At 41.2% G+C, this 27,834-nt stretch overlaps 1 long non-coding RNA gene across 1 annotated transcript in view; it reads left to right on the top strand.

The window, feature by feature from the left end:
- Positions 1–27,150, top strand: part of LOC140523465 (uncharacterized) — a 34,917-nt gene extending 7,767 nt beyond the window's left edge. The window contains exon 3 of the long non-coding RNA XR_011973404.1: positions 26,854–27,150. This is a non-coding gene — a long non-coding RNA (uncharacterized lncRNA). The remainder of the gene's footprint in view (positions 1–26,853) is intronic.
- The last annotated feature ends 684 nt before the right edge of the window (positions 27,151–27,834 follow it).

Here is a 27,834-nt window from a genome sequence, read left to right as displayed (position 1 = left end):
AGAGAAATCATCAGAGACAAGACATGAAGCTGTGTTGTCTTCATGTGAGTTCTCAGTAGTAGAATCATTACACAACCAGAGTGGCTAATTGCCTCCCTGGTCAATCATTGACAGGCTGAACTGTGTTCACAGCATCTTCTTTGGATTGGCATCTCCCACAGTTTGTAGTCAATATGCCTGGTGCTGTTTGTTATAAGCGTGCCTGTTTGGCTGTGATATGATGGGCAGAATGAATCATCAATCCCCAATGGGGGAGGAGTTCAGGAGGAGTCCCCTTGCTCAACCATCCTTGACATTGCCAAGTTACTGAACGACTCCAAATTTCTTCCCAGCTATTTGGAATTGAAAGGGGTAGGAGAGGGTCCCATCCCGCCTCTTCTGGGCACAAACCAGAGCAGACAAGCCCCTTCAAATAACATTGACTGAAGGGAAGGAGAGGATGGATGTCATGAATAGAACAGGGTCATTCTTCATTCAAAATGACTTAGCCCTCTGGAAATGAACACCAGCACTGAGCTTCAGAACTAGCCTCCACACATAGGAAATACCGTATTGCATCTAGCCCTGAAGAGGGAAGAGGAAATTTGATTGGGTCTGGCTCCCTGATGCAACCTAAGGGTCCCAGAACTTTGACATCTGCCCCACTGAAGCAAATTTAGGATCTCTAAACCTTCCTTCCTATACTACAAATGACCTTTATTTTGTGCTTTCTACCCCAGTTAGTGTGTAAGGTCTTGGAGAGTAAGAGTTTCAGCAGTTTTTTTTTCTATTTGAATCCTCAGAATTTAAAAGAGATTTGGTGTGCAGTAAATGCTTAATAATTTTTTTTAATGCATTCATCCATTGGTTCATTCATTCAGTCATCCTAGGATCTCACCTCTAGACCAGAAAGGGACCTCAGAAGCCATCTAATCCAATGTTCTCATTATACAGATGAGGAAACTGAGACCCAGAGAAGTTAAGGGGCATACCTGAAATCACTCAGATGTGGCTGCAGGTGTCAATAGTAGAGGGGAAGGAATCTTTGGAGACAGGTTCAAATTCTGTTTCTGATCCTTCTGTGTTCTTGATCAAATCACTTCATTTGAATGGGATTCAGTTTCTTCATCTTTGAAGACAGGAAACTGGACTTGGTGGCACCTAGACTCAGGATCTCTTCATCTGAGCACAGGGCCTGGCAATCCTAGCAGCTCTGAAAGAATGATCCTGCAGCCCAGACAGTGACCAAGAGCATGGGACCTGATTCCCATGGGCTATAGGGGTGAAAGGGGATAGAGGGGGATAAAAGGGGGTAAAGACACACATTACACAATGGAGTCTTTTTATCCATTTCCTTCCTTTTGGGCCAAGAAGGCAGCAGGTTTGGACTCCACATTTTCCCTCTTCTCTGGTGGATACAAGGTAGGGATCTCTAATGGATTCACATAACTGAGGATCTGTTTCCTTTCAGGAATATTTGTGTACCCCAGGATTATTGTTAGATGAATTATTAGATGTTAGATGAATTATTCAATTGTTAGAGAATTTTATTCTCATATTTGATGGATTTATATGTTTGTGCTGATCTAGGGTTTCCCTTGTGCTTGAGTCCCTGCCAGGACTCAGTCTTATTCTCTCTCTGGTCTCTTTCTCTGTCTTTGTATTGTCTTTGTCTGTCTGTCTCTCGTCTGTATCTGAATCTCTCTACCTCTGTCTGTCTCTGTCTCTGTCTTTCTCTCTGTCTCTGTCTCTCTCTGTCTCTCTTTCTGTCTCTGTCTCTGTCTCTCTCTCTCTTTGTCTCTCTCTGTGTCTCTCTGTGTCTCTGTGTCTCTGTCTCTGTCTCTGTCTCTCTGTCTCTGTCTCTGTCTCTCTCTGTCTCTGTCTCTCTCTGTCTCTCTCTCTGTCTCTCTCTGTCTCTCTCTCTCTCTCTCTCTCTCTCTCTCTTTCCCCCTTCTCTCTGACCCTCTCACTTTCTCTCTCTCACACCAAATGGATATTTCTTTAGTGGAGCTGAATCTATTAAGCACTTATTAAGTGCCCACATGTACAAGACTGTAGCCTAAGGCCTGAGAATACAATGATAAAGCAGCAGCAGCAGTATTTCTTCCTTCAAGAAGTTTTCATTCTTCTTGGAGGATACAGCATAAAGAGAGTAAATATTTTCTATGAATGGAAGCATTTCAGACAACTAGGAGATCAGGGAGAGCTTCCAGCAGAGAATGGCACTTCAGTTGAGGAAACTAAGGATTCTAAGAGATGATGGTGAGGAATGAGGGAGGGTGCAGGGGGACTAGCCTCTCCAGAGGTGTGGTAGTGGGAGATGGAATGCTGAGATTAGGGAAGGCAAGGAGATCAGTTTGGCTGGAAAAGTAGTGTCCATAAAGGGGAGTAAATAAAATAATCCTGCAGATAGGAAAGAACCTGAATAGTCACAAGCTTTCAATGTCTCTCTTAGTAGTTTCATTTTGTCCTAGGAGCCAAAAGGAACCACTGAATAACCATGAAGAGGGGAATCGTGGTCTTTGTCACTTTCAGGAAGAATATAAGCTTATTGATGGCAAAAAATTATTTTATTTTTAGTTTTGCATCTCAATGCTTGGAATATTTTCAAGTATATAATGGGTGCTTAATAAATACTCATGGATTTATTATAGCTTTATTCACAATACAGAGCCGGGGGTAGTCTGGACAGTCAGTTTAACTGTTGGGGGGAAAATTAGACTCATTCATTAAATGAATATTACATCATTGTGGTTTTCCCCCATCCATTCATGAAATAGAAATATCAATTTTTTTTGTCTTTCTTACATGTCAAGACCCTATTAAAACATTGAACTTACTGAGCCTTGCATTGGGATACCTTCTGACCAGTAGGAAGGCATGACTTCTATTTTTTTCTCAGATGATCCAATGATTTTTAGAGGGGTTGAAAGTGTTTGGAGCCCATTAGGAACATAAGGAATGACCCCCATGGACCAGACCTCACCTCTAAGACCCTATTGACAAGAGTGGCTCAAAAGCAGGTGTTATGTGGGAAGACCAGTCACACCCTTGACTTATGTGTCAACACACCTTAACTTCTCTTACTGTCCATGCTGGGTTCTACACTATTTCTTCAAACGTTTTCAGAATTCATTGATATTTCCTACCAGGGGTTGTTCAAGGTAACAAATTCCCCACTTCAAATAACAAATTCACAATCTACTTATGTGGAATAGAATACAAGCTTCCTTTAATTCACTACAATTTTAATTCACTACCTTCATTCATATTTATCCAGGTATTAGGACCACAGTGACCAATCTGGGTTCACTCAAGCCATACTACTTGTGACCTCATAGAATTTCTATCCTTCTTACAGTCTTCGCTTCTTCTTCTCTGTATTCTTTGAGATGGTGTTCAAAAAGCTGCTGAAGTAAGACTCTCTGATATAGTTATTAAAATAATAAAAATAATGATGATGTGGTTATTCACTCGTTTCAGTCATGCCCATCTCTCCATGACCCCTTTGAGGGGATTTGCCATTTCCTTTTCCAGCTCATTTTACAGATGAGAAAAGTGAGGCAAACAGGGTGAAGCCATTTGACCAGGATCATACAGCTAGTAATGGTCTGAAGCTAAATTTGAAGTCAGAGATGAGTCTTCCTGACTCCAAGTCTGGCACTCACTATTTACTTTGCCACCTAGTTGCCCTTCAATAATTGTAATAATAGCTGTATTTATATAATACCTTTAGCTTTGCAAAGTACTTTACATGTAGTATCTCATTTGATCTTCATGATAACTTTGAGAGGTGCTCTAATTAATCCCATTTTATGTTGAGATAACTGAATCTGGAAGAAGTTGTGACTTGCTTCAATGTAGCCACTGAAACCAAGGTGCAACCAAGTATAGATCAATTATCTGCCACTTGTGCTAATTTTGGCCTTACAATTAACACTAAGAAAACAGAGATTCTCCATCAGTCAGCATAATACCATCTATACTTGGGAGTAATAGTTACAGCAAATGAAGACATTTTGAATATTGTGGATAACTATACCTTGGCAGTATAGTTTCCAGAGATGTTCATATAGATGATCAGCACATGATGAAGCACATATTGCCAGAGCTGGTTGGGAGGCTCTGAAGGAAAGTATGGGAGAAAAGAGATATTAGACTTATTAGACTGAGTACAAAACTGAAGGTCTACAGAGCCATTGTGCTGACCTCATTGTTGTATGCCTGAGAAACTCTGACAGTATGCCAGTGCCATATCAGGAAATCGAATCACTCCCATTTGAATTGTCTTAGGAAGATTCTGAAGATCACCTGGCGGGATAAGGTACCAGAAACTGAGGTCCTTTCTCAAATGAAACTGCTAAGCATTCAAACTCTGCGGCAGAGACAGCAACTCTGATAGACTGGCTACGATGTTGGAATGCCAAACGTACACTTTCCTAAAAGACTATTTTATGAAGAACTCACAAGAGGCAAGTACTCACACAGAGGTAAGAAGAAGTGATACAAGGACACTCTCAAGGTCTCTCTGAAAAACTTTGGAATTGATTGCATGACTTGGGAGACACTTGCACAGGACCTCCTAACATGGCACGCTCACATCAAAGAAGGTGCTGTGCTCCATGAGCAAAGCAGAATTGCACTAGTTCAAAAGAAATATGAGATGCACAAATTTAGAGCCATCTCCACTCCAAAGGTTCAAGTGGACTATGTTTGCCCAACTTGTGGGAGAGCCTTCCAAGCTCATATTGGTCTTATCAGTCACAGTTGACACACTGCACCTTGATTCCAAAATGGTGATGTCATTTTGGTCTTCTTCAAGAATGAAAGATAATAACCAACCAACCAATAGCTATTAAGTGGCAGACACAGGGTTTGAACTCAGGTCTCCCTGATTCAAAGTTCAACTATCAATTCACTGCACCACATAGCTACATTTTTAAATGCATTTGTTAAATCATAAGAGTATATGGAATGAGCTAGATTCTGCTAGGTATTGGGGGTACAAAGACGGAAATGAAACAATTCTTGTTCTCAAGGGATCATTTGTTTTTTGTCTAAATACAGGATTTTTTCTCTATGGAGAGCTCCCAAGAAGGAAACTCCTATTATCAATGCAGATGGGCACCATCTCTACAATTTTTATTTTGGGAAAATTGCCTGGGACACTGAGATCCTAAGTGTTTTGCCTAGCCACACTGCTAATGCCTCTCAAAGATGGTGGTACTTAACCCCAGATTTTCCTGACTATGAGGCCCTTCTCTATCCCCTGAGGAGAACATGGTGAGATGAGACTCTCTATATTTCAGAAATTGGAGTGGCATTTCTGTTTCCCTCTTTCCCTGAAGACAACACCAGACTGAACAGGAAAGTCACAGGAGAGGGAGAAGTCCAGACCAGTTTTGAAGGTCAATGTCATTTCTGACTTTGTATATGCTATTCCCTCATGACAAAAAAAGAGAAAAAAATAGAGGAGGAGGAAGCAAGAATTAGAACAAAGAGGAATCTGGAAAAAGAAAAAAGATTCATTTCCAAAGGAGGGATTTTGTCTGAACAAAGTGTTTCTAAACTGAAAATTCAACTAGCAGCTAAAATTTGATTTGTACGGAACATTAAGCTTTTGCTACTTGATGTGCAAGCATAAAACAGGGATTAGAGGAGGGAAAAATTATCTGAAATGTTACATGCTCAAGAAGAATTGAACTTCATTCATATCAGGGGTCACCATGTTTATTCAACTGCCCATCGAGATCGGTCTCTGCCCCTGGAGGATTCCTGGAATGTTGTGTTTGGACTTTGGGCTAGAAACTTTGGGAAGAGGATCAGAGATACAGAGATAGAAGTGAACCTGGAGATCCTGCAGAGAAGGTAGAGATCAGCCTCATCCTTGACTGTTCCCTCTCTCTCACTGCTTACATCCAATCATTGGTGGATTCTACCACCACTAAATGTCTTTCATCCAGTTCTCTTCATTCAGTATGGCTACCACCTCATTCAGCAACCTTGGCACATCTCATCCTGACAACTGAAACAGCTTCCTGATTGGACTTCAAGCTTCTACGTTCTTCCCTCACATTCTCTATAGACTCCACACAGTTGCCAAAACAATCTTTCTAAACCATAATTCTGATTCATTCTCAGGAATCCTCCCAATTGCCTTTGGGAAAAAATACAAGCTCATTCCAGTGCTAGATTGTATTGGATCAGTTGTTAAGGTGAGGAAACAGAGGCCTGAGAGGTCAAATGATTTACTCCAAGCCACACAGGTAGAAAGTATCAGAGTGTGGATTTGAACCTACGGCCACTGAGTCATCACTGCTCCAGGCGGAGTCTGTGACAGATCAGTAGCACTCACTCTCCTGTTGGTGTCTTCTAGGTCCTGAAATGATCTTGAATTTATTAGCAGATGCCAAGGAATTTGCTAATTTTTTTCTTTTGCTATTAGTAAATTTTTAAAATTTTATTTTGTATTTTATTTTTTCCTAGTTACATGCAAAAGCAATTTTTAACATTCGTTTTTAAAACTCTGAGTTCCAAATTCTGTCCCTCCATCCACTCATATCATTGAGAGGGCAAGAAATTCAATACAGGTTATACATGTGGAGTCATGCAAAACATTTCCATAATAGTCATGTTATGAAAGAAAATACAGGCAAAAAACTCAAGAAAATAAAGTGAAAAAAGTATACTTTAATTTGTATTCAGATACCATCAGTTCTTTCTCTGGGGAGGGATAGCATTTTTCATTCTATGTCCTTCAGAGTTGTCTTGAATCATCATTTTGCTGAGAACAGCTAAATCATTCACAGCTGATCATCTTACAGTATTGCTGTTAACTTTGTAGACAGTACATTTCACTTTGCATCAGCCCATGTAAGTCTTTCCGGGTTTTTCTCAGAGCATACTGCTCATCATTTCTTATAGCACTACAGTATTCCATCATAATCACATGGCATAATTTGTTCATCCATTCCCTAATTGATGGGCATTCCCTCAATTTCCAATTCTTTACCTCCAGAAAAGAGCTGCTATAAATATTTTTGCACATGTAGGTCCTTTTCCTTTTCCTTTTTAATCTCTTTTGGGGTATAGACCTAGTAATGGTATTGCTAAGTCAGAGGGTATGCATGGTTTTATAGTTGTCTGGGCTTAGTTATAAATTGCTTTCCAGAATAGTTGAACTGGTTCACAACTCCACCAACAGTGTATTAATGTCCCACTTTTCCCACTTCTCTCTAACATTTGTCATTTCCCTTTTCTGTCCTATTAGTAAATCTCATAAGTATAAGGTTAAACCTCAGAATTCTTTTAATTTGCATTTCTCCAATCAATAGTGAGCTACAGCATTTTTTTCATATGTCTATAGATAGCTTTGATTACTTCATCTGAAAACTGTCCATGTCTTTTGATCATTTATTACTTGGGGAATTGCTTTAATTTTTATAAATTTGACTCAGTTATTCTATATGTTTGAGAAATGAAACTTTCATCATAGAAACCTGCTTCAAATATTTTTTCACGCTTATTATTGCTAAATATATCTCCTTCCATCCTATTTCCCCTTCCCATTTATTCTGTTCTCTCTCTCCCTTTTCACGCTGTCCCTCCTCAAAAGTATTTTGCCTCTGACTACTCTCTCCTCCAATCCTTTCTTTTATCACTCCCCACTTCTCTTATCCCCTTGTCCTCTTACTTTCCTGTAGGGTAAAATAAATTTCTATACCCAATTGAGTGTGTATGTTATTCCCTCTGATGAGTGTAAGGTTCACTCACTCTCCACCCCCTTTCCCATCTTCCCCTCCACTGTAAAAGCTTTTTTTCCCTCTTCTATGTGAGATAATTTACCTCATTGTCCCTCTCCCTTTCCCTTTCTCCCACTGCATTCCTCTCTTTCCTCTTAATTTTATGTTTTTATAATATATCATCCCTTCATATTCAACTCACACCTGTACAAACTCCTTCTAACCGTCCTAATAATTAGAAAATTCTTGTGAGCTACACGTATTATCTTCCCATGTAGGAATGTAAACTATTTAATCTTATTAAGTCCCTTTCCCGTTTACCTTTTTATACTTCCCTTGGGTCTTGTATTTGAAAATCAAATTTTCTTTTCATCTCTGGTCTTTTCATCAAGAATTCTCAGAAGTCTTCTATTTCATTGAATTTTTACCCCTAAAAGTTTACACTCAGTTTTACTGGGTTGGCAATTCTTGGTTGTAATCCTAGCTCCTTTCCCCTCTGTGATATCATCTCCAAGCCTGTAATGTAGAAGCTGCTTAATCTTGTGTTATCCCAACTGTGGCTCCACGATAATTGAATTGCTTCTTTCTGGATGCTTGCAATATTTTCTCCTTGATCTGGGAGCTCTGGAATTTGGTTATAACGTTCCTAGGCATTTTCATTTTAGGATCTCTTTGAGGAAGTGATTGATGGATTCTTGCAATTTCTATTTTATCCTCTGGTTTTAGAGTAAAGGTTTCCAAACTTTTTTGACCTACCATCCCCTTTTAAAAAATTATTCAGAAATTCTGGGGGGCAGAGCCAAGATGGTGAAGTAGAAAGAGGCACATACACATAGCTCCGAACACACAAACCACAGAACAGCTAGAGGGGACCAAGCCAGGGCGAATTCTGCACCCAGAGACCACGGAGTATAGGAGCGAGGGAGATTCCTGCTCCGGAGAGACCGGCGGACCTCTCGCGGGGGGTCCTTCGCACCGCGGACTGGGCGCCAGGACAGGGAGCAGAGTGCGGCCCTGCTGCAGCCGCGACACTGAGGGGAGGAGATCCGAGAGGGCTACAGGGACAGGATCTCCAGCGGCCACGCGGGTCCCCCCACCCACAGAGGGACCTGCAAACCTCTCACAAAAGGTCCGTTGCGCTGCAGATGCGGAGCCCAGCCCGGACCTGTGGAGGCGGCGGCGGCGGCCATGGCTCCGAGAGGCACAGATCTGAGAGGGCTCCGGAGGCGGGATCTTCAGCGGCAGCATGGGCCCCCCCACCAACAGGTGACTGACGGGGGTGGGTGAGAGAGTCTCTTTGGCGGGTTGAGAGGGGAGTGGGGTGCCCCCAAGGCTCGGGCCCCCCGGGAGGTGGGGGCTGAGAGGCAGCTGCGGACGGGGGCTCCCCAAACGGGCAGGAGCCTGGATCCATTGTGGAAGGTCTGTGCATAAACCCCCAGAGGGAACTATGCCTGAGAGGCAGCCCTGCCCCTGACCACCTGAACTTAATTCTCACACTGAATAGCAGCCCTGCCCCCGCCAAAAATCCTAAGGCGGGAAGCAGCATTTGAATCTCAGACCCCAAACGCTGGCTGGGAGGACCAGGAGGCGAGGTGGGTGTGAGGAGAACATTCAGAGGTCAGGCCACTGGTTGGAGAAAATGCCAAGAAAAGGGAAAAGAAATAAAACTATTGAAGGGTACTTTACCGGAGAAAAGACACTTCCTCCCTTCCTTTCTGATGGGGAGGAACAATGCTTGCCATCAGGCAAAGACACAGAAATCGAGGATTCTGTGTCCCAGCCCACCCAATGGGCTAGGGCCATGGAAGAGCTCAAGAGGAATTTTGAAAATCAAGTTAGAGAGGTGGAGGAAAGACTGGGAAGGGAAATGAGAGGGATGAGGGAGAAGCATGAAAAGTAGATCAGCTCCCTGCTAAAGGAGAACCAAAAAAATCTTGAAGAAATTGGCACCTTGAGAACTAGCCTAACTCAGCTGGCAAGGGAGGTGCAAGGGGCCAATGAGGAGAAGAATGCTTTCAAAAGCAGAATTAACCAAATGGAAAAAGAGATTCAAAAGCTCACTGAAGAAAATAGATCTTTCAAAACTGGAATGGTACGGATGGATGCTAAGGACTTTTCAAGAAAGACAGATATCTCAGAACATACCGCGCAGATTCGAAAAATGGAAGATAATGTGAAATATCTTATTGGAAAAACAACTGACCTGGAAAATAGAATCAGGAGAGACAATGTAAAAATTCTGGGACTACCTGAAAACCATGATCAAAAGAAGAGCCTAGACATCATCTTCCATGAAATTATCAAGGAAAACTGCCCTGAGATTCTAGAACCAGAAGGCAAAATAAATATTCAAGGAATCCGCAGAACACCGCATGAAAGAGATCCAAAAAGAGAAACTCCTAGGAGCATTGTGGCCAAATTCCAGAATTCCCAGGTGAAAGAGAAAATATTGCAAGCAGCTAGAAAGAAACAATTCAAGTATTGTGGAAATACAATCAGGATAGCACAAGATCTGGCACCCTCTACATTGAGAGATAGAAGGGAATGGAATAGGATATTCCAGAAGTCAAAGGAACTAGGACTGAAGCCAAGAATCACCTACCCAGCAAAACTGAGTATAATACTTCAGGAGAAAAAATGGTCTTTCAATGAAATAGAAGACTTTCAAATTTTCCTGACGAAAAGACCAGAGCTGAAAAGAAAATTTGACTTTCAAACACAAGAATGAAGAGAACCATGAAAAGGCGAACAGCAAAGAGAAATCATAAGGGACTTACTAAAGTTGAACTGTTTACATTCCTACATGGAAAGACAATATTTATAACTCTTGAAACATTTCAGTATCTGGGCACTGGGTGGGAGTACACACACACACACATGCACACACGCACACATACATAGAGACAGAGTGCACAGAGTGAATTGAAGAGGATGGGATCATATATTAAAAAAAAATGAAATCAAGCAGTGAGAGAGAAATACTGGGAGGAGAAAGGGAGAAGTTATATGGGGCAAATTATCTCTCATAAAAGAGGCAAGCAAAAGACTTATTAGTGGTGGGATAAAGAGGGGAGGCAAGAGAAAAACATGAGGTCTACTCTCATCACATTCCACTAAAGGAAAGAATATAATGCACACTCATTTTGATAGGAAAACCTATCTCATAATACAAGAGAGTGGGGGACAGGGGCACAAGCAGGGTGGGGGGGAGGATGGAGGGGAGGGCATGGGGAGAAGAATGCAATACGAGGTCGACACTCATGGGGAGGGAAAGGACCATAAGAAAATAGAAGTAAAGGGGGACAGGAGAGGATGGAGGGAAATATAATTAGTCCTATACAACACAACTAGTATGGAAATCATTTGCAAAACTAAACAGATATGGCCTATATTGAATTGCCTGTCTTTCAGGAGGAAGGGGTGGAGAGGGAGGGAGCTAAGGAGGTTAGAACTCAAAGTGTTAGGACCAAATGTAATGTTCTTACCACTGGGTAACAAGAAATACAGGTTAAGGGGTCATGAAAGCTATCTGGTCCTACAGGACAAAAGAGAAGACGGAGACAAGGGCAGGGAGGGAGGATAGAGGAGAGAGCAGATAGGTCACAGGGGCAATTAGAAAGCTCGGGTTTGGGGGGGGGGGAGAAAAGGGGAGAAAATTTGTAACCCAAAATTGTGTGAAAATAAATGTTAAAAATTAATAAAAAAAAATTATTCAGTGCTCCCCACTGGAAATATACTTTCTTTAACCCTTTAATGCTTTTTAAAAAATGTCATGTAAAATTTTTTTAAATGGCACATCTTAAATTTAATAATTTATTGTAAATTTGTGTTTTTTTCTTGCATTGAAATTTTGATGACTTGATATTATTTCATGCAGTTGTATAGTATTGTATTGTAAACAAATCATTACATGCACATATTCCAGTCAATGCATGTTAGACTTCCTGACAATGGACAACATGGCTGCCTACCAACACTTGCTTGTTAAGTGGACTTGACCACTGATTGGTTATAACTTCCATTTTGTATGTATGTTTGGAAAATAATGTAATCACTTCAATTTTAACTCTATTATGCAACAGATGAAATATGCACAAAGGTTTTTTAAAATTTTATATTCTCTTCTTTTCTTATGTTTCCACCACCCAGTTATATTTGTTCAATGTCCACCAGTTTACGCCAGAGGCTACTATTCCTTCTCCCCTGATCATTCCAAAGTAGTGGACAGTATAATTCACTTTGTTCTAGACTCTCAAGGGAGTTTCTCTTGGTAATTTCTTAAAAGATAATATTTACCTCTCTTTTGATCATGGCTTTCAGGTAGTCCAATAAATTTTAAATTAACTCTCCTGGATCTATTTTCCAGGTCATTTGTTTTTCCAATGAAATATTTCACATTGTCTTCTATTTTTTCATTCTTTTGGTTTTGTTTTATTTTTTCTTGATATCTCATAAAGTCATTAGCTTCCATTTGCTCAATTTTAATTTTTAAGGAATTATTTTCTTCAGTGAACACTTCAGTGAGGCACAAAAGTGCTTCCTTTTCCATTTGACCTTTTGTGCTTTTTAAGTTTTTTTTTCCGTCAGTGAATTTTTGTACCTCTTTTTCATTGGCCAATTCTGCATTTTAAGGCATTCTTCTCCTCATTGGCATTTTGTACCATTTGTACCATTTGGCCTAGTCTGATTTTTAAAGTGTTATTTTCTTCAGTATTTTTTGTGTTTCCTTTACAAAGCTGTTGACTCATTTTTCATAATTTTCTAGCATCAATCACATTTCTCTTCCCAACTTTTCCTCTACTTCTCTTACTTGATTTTCCAAATTCATTTTGAGCTCTTCCATGGCCTGAGATCAATTCATACTTTTCTTGGAAGCTTTGGATATAGGAGTTTTGAATTTGTTAACTTCTTCTGAGTGTATGTTTTGATCTTTCTTTTCAACATAATAACTTTTTAAGGTCAGAATTTTTTTCTGTTGTTTCTTCATTTTCCTAGTCAATTACTTGACTTTTTACTGTTTTTTAAAGTAGGGTTTTGTTTCCAGGATGGAGGGTGTTTTGTGCAGCTATTTTCAGAGATACTTCTAGCAACTTGGAAGTTTTCAGTTCTTTCAAGGTGGTATGACTAAGGAGAGGTATTTACTACCCTCTTGCCATGTGCTTTGATCTGTCAGGGACCACAAGTACTCTTTTCTGTCCTGGAACTGTGAGAAGAATTCCTGTTCCACTGTGGCTGCAAGCTCTGCTCTGCCAGTGCTCCTCCTCATTCTGGGACTGCCACCCAGGATTGCAATCCATATCTGATTATAAGCAAAGCAGCAAAGTCTTTCACCAGTACTAGCAAAGAGACTCCTGTAATCCCCTTCTGAACAGTTGTTCGAGCCCCTTACTGTCTATGGGCTGAGAGCTGCAGAGGCAGCTGCTGCTGCTGCTGCTGCTGCTGCTGCTGCTGCTGCTGCTGCTGCTGCTGCTGCTGCTGCTGCTGCTGGTTCAGTCACTCCCAAGGTCTGGCTTGCTGTGTCTGAGGATGGGCTGGACTGATCCTCTCTCTCAGCCAGGTCCCACAGACCTTTCCTGCTGACCTTCTAAGTTGTCCTTGGCATTTGTGGATTGGGAAACCACTGGAAACCACTACTGCTGCTGGTGATTCAGTCACCCAGAGGCTTGCTTCTGGTTTGCTTGGAGTGAGGTTGTGCTGACACAGTCTAAACTGGACTGTGCTCCACTCTCACTCAGGTGCAACAAACCTTTCCTGCCAACCTTCCAAGTTGTCTTGGACTGGGAATTTATTTCACTCTAGAATTTGTTTAGAGTCATTATTGAAAGGTATTTGGAAGGGTTTGGGGGAGAGTTCAGGTGAGTCCCTGCCTGTACTCTGCTATCTTGGCTCAGTCTCCCTGGGAATTTGCATTTTAAGTCCCATCACAATCTCAATCTGGGCTCTCTTTCCAAATACCCTCCCTTCACACCCTCTCTATTCCATCCAATCTGGTCTATTTCCTGTTTCCTAAACTTGGCTCTCTACCTACCACCTCTGTGCTATACTGTTCCATGAAGCCTCACCAGGAGAATGATGGCATGAAGGAAAGGAGCCTTTGGCACTATCTTCTACAGGAGCTCTTCCTTAATTGTCCCAGATGCTAAGATCACCACCCCTCCTGGAGCCACCTTGTATTCATTTTCTATAGGCAATGTATATTCTTATACACATACCTGTTGTCCCCCCTCATTATGATACAGGTTCCTTGAGGGAATGAAAGGTTTTATTTAGAATTTGTTGTATCTCCAATGCTTAGTACAATGCTTGGCACATAGCAAGTGCTTTTAAAATGTTTGTTTACTGACTGAACAACTGTCCCCCTTACATACAATGCACCCATAACCTCTTAAAATTTCTAATATCTTTCAAAGCAGAAGTCAATTGCCATTGCCTGCAGAAAACTTTTCCTCATCTCCTTTGTTGCTGGTTCCCTCTCTTTGCTCCTCAAATTATAATATATATAACTCATCTGCTTATATATTGTATCCCTTCCCACCTTTCCAATATAGTGATTACTCCTTAGTAACAGAAACCATTGTATCCTCAGTACCATATCCAGTTTCTTGCACATAATAGGTAGGTCAATGCTTATTGGCCTGGATTTGACAAATGAGGAAACTGAGATTCAGAGAAGTCATCTTCAAGTCAATCAACAAGAATTTTAAGTAGGCAACAGGAGGTAGGTGGGTACCATGGCTGGTGCCAGACTTAGGAATTTGGAAATTCAAATCTAGCCTGAGACACTCCCCAACTGAGGAGCCCTGGAACAAATCATTTAGCCTTTCAATCTTGCTTTCCTCATCTGTAAAATGGGATAATAATCACACCTACCTATGAGGCCTATTGTAAGGCTTAAATCAGGTCATATTTTTAAAAAGCTTTGCAAACCCCAAAGTAATATGTGAATGCTAACTCATTTTTATTGTTATTGTTGCATAATAATAAAAATATTATTGCCTACTTCCCAAGGTTGTTGTAATGATCAAGTGAGATAATAATTCTAAAGTACTTTACATAGCTCATGGCACATGCTAAGTGCTTTATAATAAATATTAGCTATTGTTAATTATCAGCTGTTATTACTAATTATATAACACCCTATAAAACATAAGATATTATGCTAGGTAGGTGCAATAAATATAAAAACAGGGATCATAGATCAGATGAGGCCCATAATGGTTACTTCCCCAAGGTCATACAGAGACAAGATTTGAACCAAGGTCCTCTGGCTCCAAAGCTAAAGTTCTTTCCACTGGGCCATGTTTAGAACATGACTCTGTTGGTATTCCAATCATTTAGCTTTCTGATATCATCATAAAACCATATGAAAATTCAAGAGAGATCAGACAATAAACCACAAATTTGGTCTCCCATGCATAGAAAGAATCAGAAGGAGCCCCATTAAGTTCTCTGACTGCCTGCCCCATTTTGTCATGTATGTGGCTAGTGAAGAATCATCCCTCATTATACATTTCTAAGACTGTGTGGAGCCAACTAGGGTGGGCAGTAAAAAATAAAAAAAACATGAGGCTGTATTTCATGAGAATTGGAGTATGGTCAAATAGCATCCTTACCCAGTATATTCTTACCTGCTGCTTCTTAGAAAGGTACAATTTCTCCATTTTCAAACCTCAACAGTTTTCCAGCTGCACAGCTTCCTTCCCATAAAACACTGGTATTTTATTTTTCTCTTTCTCAAGTACTGTACTTTGATTTTGGAGGCGTTGCTAAATCACCTCAATTCACAATAGACCTATTCCTGGCGGCTCTAGTCAAATCGGATGTTATGTACTCTGTGTGCCACCCACCATGTATTTCTGCCTGGCTGTTTAGGCATGGAACTATACAGCAAGTCAATGCCACAGTGTTCATTTAGGCCAAGCATGGAGCTAATGAATCCACAGCTCATATACACATGGCCCAGTTAGCTCCACTGTGTTCCATGACCACATGGTAGTCCCTTCTCCCCATAAGTCTCATCACATCCTAAACCATCTTTTCTCTGAGTTATCTCATTATCTTCCATTTTTGCTTTAGGGCTAGAAAGCTCCTAAGAGACCATCTATTCTACTCATCCCATTGCATTTACAGAACCGGAAACTGAGGCCCAGTGAAGTAATCTTTCCTAGGTCACATTGAAGGCAGAATTTGAATTCTCATCCTCTACCTCCCTCCCATTATTAGCATATAGACCCCATTTTGATGTAGAGTGTCTCTTTGTCAAGGTCTGAAATGGCAAAGGGGCTGAGTGCAGATTCCCAGGAAACACAGACACTGCTCAGGCTTATGACTCCTATTCTACCACTGCTGAGTTGGCAGCCAGACAGCTGGACCATACAGAACAGGGATAGCAAGGACCATGAAGGAGGATCACCCTTCCCAGAGCCCTGTCAGTTTTTCTGTCCCTGCAATATTCCCAACACTGCATGGTGAATATCCCAAAACTTCAGACAATTTGATAGATGTACATTATCTAGACAAACGATGTTCACAAAGAAGAGGGTGATTCTCTCAATACCCCTGGGCCAAAGATGGTTCCATCAGGCCTACTATGGTACACTTAGACTGATTTGATGTTAGAATTATGAAAATACCCAAAGGTTTTATTGTAGGGGGATATTGTACTATCAAGTGATCCAGGTGCTGTGATCCAGAGATGTAGCCAGTATTTTGTCTTCTCTTTAGAGAAGCTACAGACCAAGAAGGAACACTCCAATTGGAAATGAGAGGGTGGTATGGGAAACTCTGGCTGCTAAGACACCTTATCATACCCAGAAAACAAAACAATCAGTTTTATTGGGCATCTTTACTGGTTCTTCCCTCTATGTGCCTTCTGATAGAGACTCTGGTCTCTGAAGTCACAGGGTGCTGAAGTGGACAAAGATTTGAGTAGTGGAGGTATTTTTTATGGTTTTAATGTGACTCCCGGCAGATAAAGTCGTCTAGAGATATCCTCAGCTACCTTTGAAGTTATAATGAGAATGTTCTGACTTAGTGGATAAATTGCTGAATATGAGTTCTGCAAAACCTGGGTTCAAATCCTATCTCCAATGGACTCCACTTCTCAGCAGCCTTCCCTCACTTAAATTCAGTTCATTTGCATGTCATGCCATCACTTTCCTGATGTCATGGTGCTCTTCAAGAATAAAAGATACACAGCACCTTCCCAACCATCTGCTCCCAAGCTGCCTTATCAGAAACCAGGCTTGGGGAGGACTTAATTCCTACCCTGGGATTCTGCTCTCCTGATTGATGGTTACCTCCTGATATCACCCATCACATCTCAACCCATCCTCAACCACCTTCTCACCAGTATTCTTATCATATGCATGTAGCCTTCCTGTCCCACCAACTTCTTTCTACCACTTTCCAGTTATTGAATTAAAAAGACCACAAGATCATAGATTTAAATCTAAAGGGAAGCCTTCAAATACAATCCAGTCATTTTTTCAAATGAGGAAAACTGAGGCACAAAATGGTTAAGTAGCTTGCTCAAAGTCACAAAACCAGTAAGTATCCAAGGCAAGATGTAAACCCTTCTTCTTCCTGATTCCAAGAGTAGTAGTGGCTACTTGTCTAAGCAAATCAACTCTACTCTGACATTGATCCTGGAAAGGGTACATCAGTCTTCTACCCTAAAGCTACCCTTAACATCCCTAATAACTTTCCAGACCAAAATACCAGTCCCTGATCACCACTTCCCTGTATGTATTATCCCCCTCCCCCTAGAATATAAGCTTCTTGAGCACAGAGGCTGTGTTTACTTTTTATTTGTACCTCCAGTACTTAGCACAGTGATGGGCTGAATAAATGTGATAGGTTTTTGCTGGTTTCCATTCTCTTAGCATTCTGGTTCTTACTCTCTGAGTCTCAGGAAGTTCACCAGTACCTATTGATTATAAACCACACACTAGTAGCCAAGAATTCCCACACTCATGAAATAGAATCATAGAGGTAGAAAGCAGCTCAGAGAAGCCACCAAGTTCAACACCCTCCTGTTACTACAGATGTAGAAACTGAGAGCTAGGAAAGTTAAGTGACCTGCCCAAGGTCATACGATAGCAGAGTCAGAACATGAACTCCAGTTCTCTCACTCCAGCTCCAGAGCACTTCCCATTGGGTTACCAAATCATAGCTCCTTCTAGGATCTTTGAATGTGAAAACTGGACTGTTATATGACTACTCCTCAAACTCTGTTATACGGCCTCTGTTGTTGATCTGCAGTTTCTATGGCAGAGCAGGTTGGAGGCTACCCATATGGTTTGATTTAATGGGTTTCATTGTCCCAAAATACCCCACAACCCATCAAATGCAGTGTCTGAAATCTTTGTTGTCTAGACATTAAAATCGCTGTGTATATACAAATGTGTGTGTATATGTGTATGTATAGACATATATAGACATGTAAACATAAACATTATGTATGTATTTATGTATGCATGTGATAGAGAGATAGATGGATGATAGATAGATGATAGATAGATAGATAGATAGATAGATAGATAGATAGATAATTGATGCACATATATACACACGGGACTTCTCTGAGCCTCAGTTTCCTTACCTTTAAAATGCCAAGTACAAATGACCACCGAATCACTTAAATCTATAATACTATATCTATATGGACATTACTATCCCCATTCAGAGGTCACCTCATAGCAGATGAATCAGACAAATGCCATTCCAATTCTCCTTCTCTGGCAATTCCTCTAGCCATCAACAGACCAATAATATCAAATATCTCCTATTATTCTCCATTTCCCTTCCATTCTCAGTTATCTGCTGTCCTTATTATATACTATATGTAATATAATATTATACTAATCTTATTATATTACTATCTTTATATTATGTAAGCCATAGAAGTCTTCATTTAACCCCTTCCTGTTCCAGCTTTCGCCTGTCCTGCTTACATCATTCGACATATACCTCCATGTCATGGATTCTCTTTTGCTCACATTATGGCACTCTGAATTTGGCATTCAGATGTAAGGCTTCATTTTTTTCTTGACTGCTCAGAGAACTGATAGAGACCATTGATATTCATATGCAAGCCTGTTGTCACCTATTATAATGAGAGCATAGACCAAGCAAATGAAAACTGGTATGAACATTCATGAGTTAACGGTAAAATCAGCAGTCCCACATGGGCTGTTTCCATCTCTGTTCAAAAAGCTGGATCACTGACTCATCTTGATTTTTTGGCAACCCAGATGGCTATCCTTGCTCTGTTGGAGCCAATCTACTAGTTGGGCAGACCTTGCTGTGTCTTCTGTTCTGGCTGTGTGAACCACCTAGAAGGCTTTCCTTGCTTAAAGGTGGCTTTCAATACATCTGCTCCCCCTTGTCTCTTGTGGGTCTTTCCTCATTAGTCATGTGGTCTCTCCTCCTAGAGAAATGCCCATCATTTTTCCCAGTACATGCTGAGTGACTGTTTCGGTATTTCCTGTATTTATTTTCCTGTCAAAGGGGTCACTCGTGCCTAATAAGAACAGACAAGGAAAGGTTCATTTATCACCTTGGGCTAATTAGGTTTTACAGCTACAGCTTCAGTTTGATTTTTAACCTGATCAAAGACTGACCTCTCACCCCAGCCGTAGGTTGACCCCTAACATAGTTATAGACTGACCCATAACCTTAACCTGATCACAGCCATAGAATGTCCCATTCCCCCAACCAAAGGTTGACCCCTTACCACAGCCACAGACTGACCCAAAACTTCAATGTTAGGTTGAATCTTTGCCCTATTTCTTACTACCTGTGTAACCGAGAAGAAATCACTTAGTTTCTTTGGGGTCCTGTTTCCTCATTTTAAAAAAAAAATGAGGGAGGTTGGACAGGATGAACTCTAAGATCCCCATCAGTTCCAACTCTATGAGCCCATGATTGGTGTGAGCAAGTTGCAATATATTACACATCTTGAATTCTCCAAGAGGAATGCCATCAGGGATTAGATCTATGTTTTCTAGTGGAGAGAAGTCTCCCAGACAATGGAAGCCAGAAATTCCTCTGAAAAGTATATAGTCTTAGATCATTGCCCAGGATACAACTTGTCTAGGGTCACACAGAGTCAGAAGTGGGACTTGAATCCAGGTTCCTTAGCCATTATGCCATTCTAGATGGAACAGCATTCTAGATAGAATTCTGGGCCTGGAGTCAGAAAGAACTGAGTTCAAATTCTGACCGTCCTCAGATACTTACTGACTGTATGACCCTGGGCAAGTCATTTAGCCTCTATTTCCCATAGTTTCCTCAATTATAAAACAGGGATGATAATAACATCTGTCTCTTGAGTTTGTCATAAGAATCAAGGGAGATGATATTTATAAATTGCATAGCAGAGTTCTTGGCACATAGTTGGTGCTATATAGTGCTAACAATTGACGATTAATTAACAATTACCTTGGTCTATGCAGTGGTATGAGCCATTGTCATGGATGATGGAAAAGTACAGACTGTATAATAATAATGATTCTTTTAAAAATTGGAAAGCTTTAAGAATTCTGATCAACACAATGGCCATCCATGATTCCAGAGGAACAGTAATGAAATCTGCTAGCCACTTCTTGACCAAAAGATGATGGACTCAGGTACAAAATGAGACAGACTTAAAGGATATGGAAATTGGTTTTACTTGTCCTGGCTTATTTATTTAAGGAAGTTTTTTTTTTCCTTTTATTTATTTTATTCTGTGGTTTGAGAAAGGAAAGAAATACAAAAAAAAAAAAAGAACTTTTTTTAAAAAGAAAGAAAAATATGAGTTGGTCACTCAGAGGTAAAGATAACCAATATTGCTGCTTCATTACTGTTCCCACAACATCAGAGAAAGTAAGGAAGGCTTCCAGCACAGTGGATATAACCTCTACGTAAATTTTTTGGGAGAACGTGGAAAAGAGTAGTAAAAGGTGATCAGGCAAAGATGTTTCCCAATCTTGTGAGTTTCTGGGGTCAGTGACCATTGTATTTCTGTCTTGTATCCCAGTACTTAGCATGGTGTCAGATGCATCACAGTTACTATTTATTCCTCTGTCTATCTATCTACCTATCTATCTATCTATCTATCTATCTATCTATCTATCTATCTATCTATCTATCTTTCTATCTATCTATCTATCTGTCTGTCTGTCTGCCTGCCTGTCTATCCTTCTATCTCTCTATCAACTGTCTACTTATTTCTCTATATATCCACCTGTCTGTCTCTGTCTATACTTCTATCTATCATCTATCTGTCAATCTATGTATCATATCTGTCTACCTGTCTCTCTGTCTGTATCTGTCTGTCTGTCCTTCTGTCCCTCTACCATCTGTCTATATGTTTATTTTTCTATCATATGTCTATCCCTATACATATGGATATGTATATATGTGTGTATGTATGTATGCGTGTGTGTTTGTGTGTGTATGTGTGCTGTGTCCTCCGATAGAGCTCAATCTTTTGCAGGTCAGGAACCTTCTCACTTTCATCTTGGTATCCTCACCACCTCACAGAGCTCCTAGGGCATAGAAAGTGTTTAAGAAATGTTGATAGGTCGATCAAAGATAATGCCCACATTAGTGAGACCATAGTTTCGCCAGAGTGTAAGAGTATAGAAGGCTATTTCTGAGGAATGATGAAGGCTTTTTGACTCTTAGGGGAATGATAAAGGATTCTGCATAAAATAATCAGGAAAACCGGGTTTCCTGAAGACTCCCACTCTGTGGCCAAACACAGATGAGGAAGGTAATTCAGTTTCCGGTTTAATATTTCAAACTACCTCCTCCCCTAATGAATCCAACCCTTGATTGTTTAACGTTGATGAGTCACCAAGTTCTCCTGCCCTGCAGCGATGTCGGCTCATCTGTCTGGGCTTAAGGTTTGCTATAAAGTTTGAGCTACCAGATTCACTGATCCTTAAGAAAGAATTCCAAGTTCTTTCCTTTTATCTTGGTAATATCTTTCCTGAAATGGAGAGCTGGAGTTAACTGGAAGGAAAAAGGCCCTCTCTGCTGTGTGACAGGAGGACCTATCTGGTCCTGAGCCCAGAACTTGATAACACTAGGAAAAAGTTTGTTTGTTTTCTCCCTTGGGAAGGAAGCTGCTCAGCCTTTTTATTTGTTTTGATAGCAAAGTGCTGCATAAAATAACATGCAAGAGTAGTGTGATGTAAACAAGCCCTCAGCGCAGCAATGAGTGAAGGAGCGAGTGAGCAAACCGGGTGTGAGGCATGTTAAACACAGAATAAGTGGCTTTCCCACTGCCACATGGCAGCCAGGCCTCCAGGGTGAGATAAACCAGTTATCAGAAGAGGTCATTCTACCACAGCCTCTCCTTAGGTGTCATTGTGTGGGGATATAGATTGCCAGGACAGTGTGTGTGTGTGTGTGTGTGTGTGTGTGTGTGTGTGTGTGTGGTATGTGTGTGTGTGTGTGTGTGTGTGTGTACGTGCACTGATTGACCCTGAGATTCCACCTTCAAGACCCACCTCTTCCTACAAGAAGCCTTCCTTGATTTCCCTAGTAATAAATGATCCTTCTTAAAACTCTCATATGGAGTCTTGATCGTACCTTACTGAGACATTAATCATGTTCTATTTTTTAAATAGTTATTTAGAATCATATCATCTTAGGCATTTAGAGATGAACAGCTTTAAAACTGAGGACTAGAGACAACATTACTTGCCCAAAGTCACGCAATCTCTTAAGTAAGTGAAAGAATTGGGATTTAAACCCAGGTCTTGAATCTACCATCCTCACTTTGTCTTGGGGAGATATCTGGATGCAGAGAAAAGAACCTAGGTTTTAGAAATAGAGAAACTGGTTTTTATCTTCCCTCTGATTCTTACAGATGTTTGACTTTGGGAAAATCACATCTCTCTGAATTTGTTTCTTAAATTGTGAAATGGGGGATTGGGAGGAGGAGGTCAGAAGATGACCTCTAAGGTTCTTTCTATGACCTTAAATCTCTCAATCCAAGATCCTATCCCCTATTACCATGTAATTCCTAATTCTAACTCCTCTGGGCATCAGTTTTCTCAACTCTACAATGAAAGCAATGACGTAGAAGGTCTCTAAGCTCCCTTCATTTTAGCCCTGTGATCGATGATTCTATCTTCTGATGCCAAGGAAAAGGGAATAACTATTTATTAAACACAGGAACTGAGCTAAGTACTTTCTAAATATTATCTCATGTGACCTTCATAACAACCCTGCCAGGTAGGTGTTATTTGCATCTTACATTCATTCTTATTTTACAGTTGAGGAAATTCGGCAAACAAAAAGTAAGAGACTTTACTAAGGTTACACGACTAGCACATGTCCAAAGGTCAAATTTGAACTCAGGTCTTCCTGACTCCAAGTCTCATTGCTTTATCCACGGCAGCCACCTACCTGTATCTGTTAGTTAATAAGCTTTTATTAAACACTTCCTATGTGCCAGGCACTGTACTGCATACTAGGGATTAAAAAAGAAAAAGTCAAATGTCAGTGCCTGCTTGCATGGAGCTCATAGGCCATAGGAGGCAATGTGAAAACAGACTAGAAACAAGGTGATCTGGAGATAGTTACAGAGGGAAGGGATGTGAACAAAGGGGCATCAAGAATGTCTTCTCATAGAAAGTAAGCTTTTCACTGGGACTGGAAGGAAGTCAGGAGAGCCAGGAGGCAGAGAAGAGTTGGCTGCTGACTAGATGGCGGAGCTTTGGTTGAAGAGTCAAGGATACCACCTAGGTTGCAAGCCTGGGTAAGTGTGAGGACAGTGATGCCCAAATCAATGGAGGAAGGTTTGGGAGGAAAGATAATGAGTCCAGTTTTGAACGTGCTGGGCTTAAGATGTGGACAAGGCCAACAATCAGAGATGTCCAGATGGCAGTTGGAAATGAAGGTCTGGAGTTTAAGGGAGAGATTAAGGCTAGAGAAGTAGATCTCAACATCGTCAGTAATTCTGATTGAATCTGTGGGAGCTGAAGAGATCACCAAGTGAAATAGGAGAGGGAGAAGAGAAGACGGACTGGGAGAGAATTCTCCATTATTGGGCATGACTTGGATGAAGCGCCACCAAGGGAGACTGGTTAAGTATACATAAGGCATCATACATTTGCTGAGAGTAGGCCTCTGACCTCCTGCCAGTCTGGGAAAGCTGTGTCCTCTACCAGGAATTCCCAAGTTCTTGATCACTAGATCCAGAAGTAAGCATTTAACTCCTGTGGTCACGTGGGCCCGGTCACACCAATTATGTTCCTTTCTCTGAATTCCTATCTCAGCCAATTCTTGTATCTTAAGGGATAAACAAAACTATATATGTGTAGCTAGGGAGAGATACCCCAAATGGAAGGAAAAATATAGCACAGTCACAAGCATGGGAAGCAAAAGAGGTCAGCGGGCCTTGGCCACCACATACAGACATCAGATTTCACTCATCTGCAATAGGGTAGGAACTTGTATGCAAGTCAGCTTAGCATACCCTTCATTGTTGGTGTACCCTGACTGGACCAGCTTTAGCCACCATGTGAGTTCCAGCACACAATATGAGAGAGTAAGAAGGCAGAAAATAGGTAAGACCACAAGAGTGATAGTCTTGGACTTCCCCCTCCCTTCTGTCTTGATGAGGAGATCTGTGACTCTGGCTATTATATCTTGGGAAGGAGGGCCACGTATGCACTGACATGACGCAGTCTTGTTCTTCCTGGAAATTTTCTGTTGTCCATAGTTAGGACCTGCCATTCTGGAGAGCTAAGGCATGGAAAAAATACCCACCCACCTGGGGAGAAAGGAGTAATAACAGAATGTCCTGCAAATTCAGCCACAACACCATCTACCTGATTCACCAAGAAAGAGAATTCAATCTCTGCCCTATCAGGACAGATTGTCCAACCATGCTTATCTTCCTATTAGATTTGACTAAGGGCAGAGAGCACACCTTGGCCCAACAGGTCCAGTAGTCTCAGGGGCAGGAATATGAGATCAGTCCCTGATGGGATGGGAAGGCCCCCAGTCTGGGTGTCTGGAGAGCTGCTTGCTGTTCTGACCAGTTTGGTGAGAGAGAGGCCTGACATGTTTATTCACCTCTGAAGCTTTACTGAATGAGGGCATTTCTCCTGGAAGTAGCTGCCTCTGCCTTGGGATTTGGCTGAGGAGACAAGAGGCTCTCTTTTACGTGCTTCTTTTCCTTCACCGCCCCTGACATAATACTGCCTGTCTCCTCTCACACGGCCATCCCCTGAGCGATGGCAGTGTTTTGCAGGATGCTGCGTGCTGTGGCTATCTCAAAGGCTCTGCTGGGGCAGGGATGGAATGTGTACCAGATTTCTTTGAGCAGCTGAAATAGGCTTTTAAAATGTCAGACGTCCCTCGGATTCCCTGCTGGTTCTATGTGCAGCAGTGTAATTTTCGCTGAGGGAGGTTTTTGGGTGGAATTGGTACCCAAAGCCAGTCCTTAAGGGAGGATGGCAAACATTTATTGAGGGCCCAGAACTGTGCTAAGTGCTATGGAAGAATGAGAGGAGGGAGGGAGAGAAGGAGACCAGAATAGATGAAGAATCTGGATAGACCACATTGATCACAGCTCATCTGAGGCACACTGAAGTTAAATGACTTGTCCGTGATGAAAGAGCTAGTGATCATCACAGATGGCATTAAAATTTGGGTCTGCCTAACTGCTGGCTCTACCTACCAGGCTAATCTCATGAGCTGTAGGTTTAGCTTTATAGGTTCATAGTCTGAGCCTATAGTCATCTGTCTACCCCCAAACAACCTGATAATATCATACACACCTTACATTTAGGGTATTGTACATTTATAGTTGTAGAACTTCAAAATGAAGCAATTTTATGCCCATCATTTCCTATGATTCTCATCAACCTCCCCAACAACCTGGAGAATGTTTCACTATATTGTCTCCCAACTTGCTTTAATAAGGTAAATCTTATTAATCTCCCAACTCCACCAATTTGGGAGACATTTGGGCTCCCAAAACCCCTAGCTTTCCTTGAAGCAAAGTTTGGGTAAGACTTCCAACATGAGGTCTTTCTTGATACTCTCCTCCTTTACTTCACTTAGCATTCTCTCTTACCCGAAATGATTTCATATTACTGAAGACTACTGAATAGTATTTCCTAGTTTGTGCATATGTTGGATTTCTCTACTAGAATACAGGCTTATTGAGGGCAAGAATTGTTTCATTTTTATACTTATATCTTTCAAACTTATTTTTGCTGTTCACAATTATGTCCAACTCTCTGTAACCCCATTTAGAGTTTTCTTGGTTGAGATAATGGAGTGATTTGCCATTTCTTTTTGCAGGTTACTTTACAGATGAGGAAACTGGGGCAAACAGAGTGAAGTAACTTGCCCAGGGTCACACAGCTAGCAAGTGTCTGGGACCAGATTTGAACTCAAGTCTGACCAATGCTCTATACACTGCACCACCTAGCTACTCTTGTCATACTTACAGTGCCCAGCACAGTGGCACAGTGTCTTGCACGTTGTGGGAAGGAGGAAGGAGAGAATGACCTGGGATTTCATTCGTGTATGGAATTTACAGTGTGGAAATCCTTATCCACCAATGGCTAGCCTCAACTCATCTTTGATTTATAATCTTAGAGAGATGCCTTGGGCACTAAGAAGCCAACTGAGGTCATAAAATTAGTATGTTTCAGAAGCAAAATTCTAGCCCAGATCTTCCTGACTCCAAGGCTTAAGCCCTGGCCCCTAGAGAGAGTCACGGTGCCATGATGGAAGGAACAATGCCTTTAGAGACAGAGAAACTGGGTTCCAATTGTCTCTGAGAGTTACGAGGCTGATAACCTTGATAAAGTCTCTTCTCTTCCTTTGCTCTCATTTTTCTCATCTATAAAATGGTGGTGTCCCTGAGGGCCCATCAATCTCTAGATTTATGATCTTACCAGTGTGATCTTGGATAAATCACTTGACCACACTGGACTTGAGTTTCCTCATCTGAGAAATGAGGAAATTGGACTAGAAGGTCTCTGTCAGCTTTTCCATTGATCCATGCTGCCTCTCACCCTACACAGAGTAGGGTTTTCATAAACATTTAATTTGTTAGGTTAAATTCAATCATTTATTGAAATTTATTGAATTCAATTTTCTGTGGTAGGAAATGGATTCTTGGATAAGAGAATCTCACAGTCCAGGACTACACAGCTAGCAAGCAAAGACTTTCATCTTGATTCATCTCATTAAAGCCAACACCTTTTGACCCATCTCTCCAGGCCACCTTCTCTAGGTGAGAAGCAGGCACCTGTCTCACAGACCACTTTCTAATCAACCAGCTCCCAAACTGCATACCAGCTGTGCCCGTGAGCCCCACGGTATGGGCTTCTTTCCCTTCCCGCATTTCTCACATTCCAGTTCTCAAGGCATCTCGCCTTTACATATTGCTATTGTGGTCACATATCAGTGAAATAAATAATGTGAACCAGCTTCCTCAGGTGTGGTATTTATGGCTCAGTTTGTAGTGAAAAACAGTCAGAGCCAGTGGGTAAAAACTAATTTACGGTAATGTCACCCTGGATATATAGCAAATAGTTGCAAACAAGTATGTACAATATAATTAAAAATATGATAACATTATAAAATAGGATGATGGCTAGTTAGAGAATCAGATACATCAAGGAGGAATATGTATATATCACATGAAATATTACCTCAATTACTCCGAGTCATCAGCTTTGGCTCGTCATCGAAAACAATCTGTGGCAAAGGCAGCCTTCAATTGACGTGAGGTATTAATTTCCACATCTGGCTGAGTTCCTTTTCAATTGCCCGATGGGCAACAACGATGGAATTGAGCAAAGAATTAGGTATGCTTTGCTTGGCCTTAAAACTAAGAGTTGTGGTTAGGAGTTTCAACAAAGTAGATTCCCACCTGATAGGAAGAGAAAACTTCCTATCAGTCAGAGCCATCCAGAAGGGGAATGGAATCTCTGGGAAGAAAGGTTCTTGTCATCAGAGGTTTTCCAGCCATAGACTGGATGACTGCTTGTCACATAGATATAGCACAGTGGAGATTCCCCTCAACTATGGGATGGGCCAGTACATGAGCTACTTCTTTGTGTGGTCTTCTATCTTCTAGCAC

The sequence above is a fragment of the Notamacropus eugenii genome, chromosome 2 (assembly GCF_028372415.1).
Source record: "Notamacropus eugenii isolate mMacEug1 chromosome 2, mMacEug1.pri_v2, whole genome shotgun sequence".
NCBI lineage: Eukaryota > Metazoa > Chordata > Mammalia > Diprotodontia > Macropodidae > Notamacropus > Notamacropus eugenii.
This window is presented reverse-complemented; position numbering and strand designations above follow the sequence as displayed.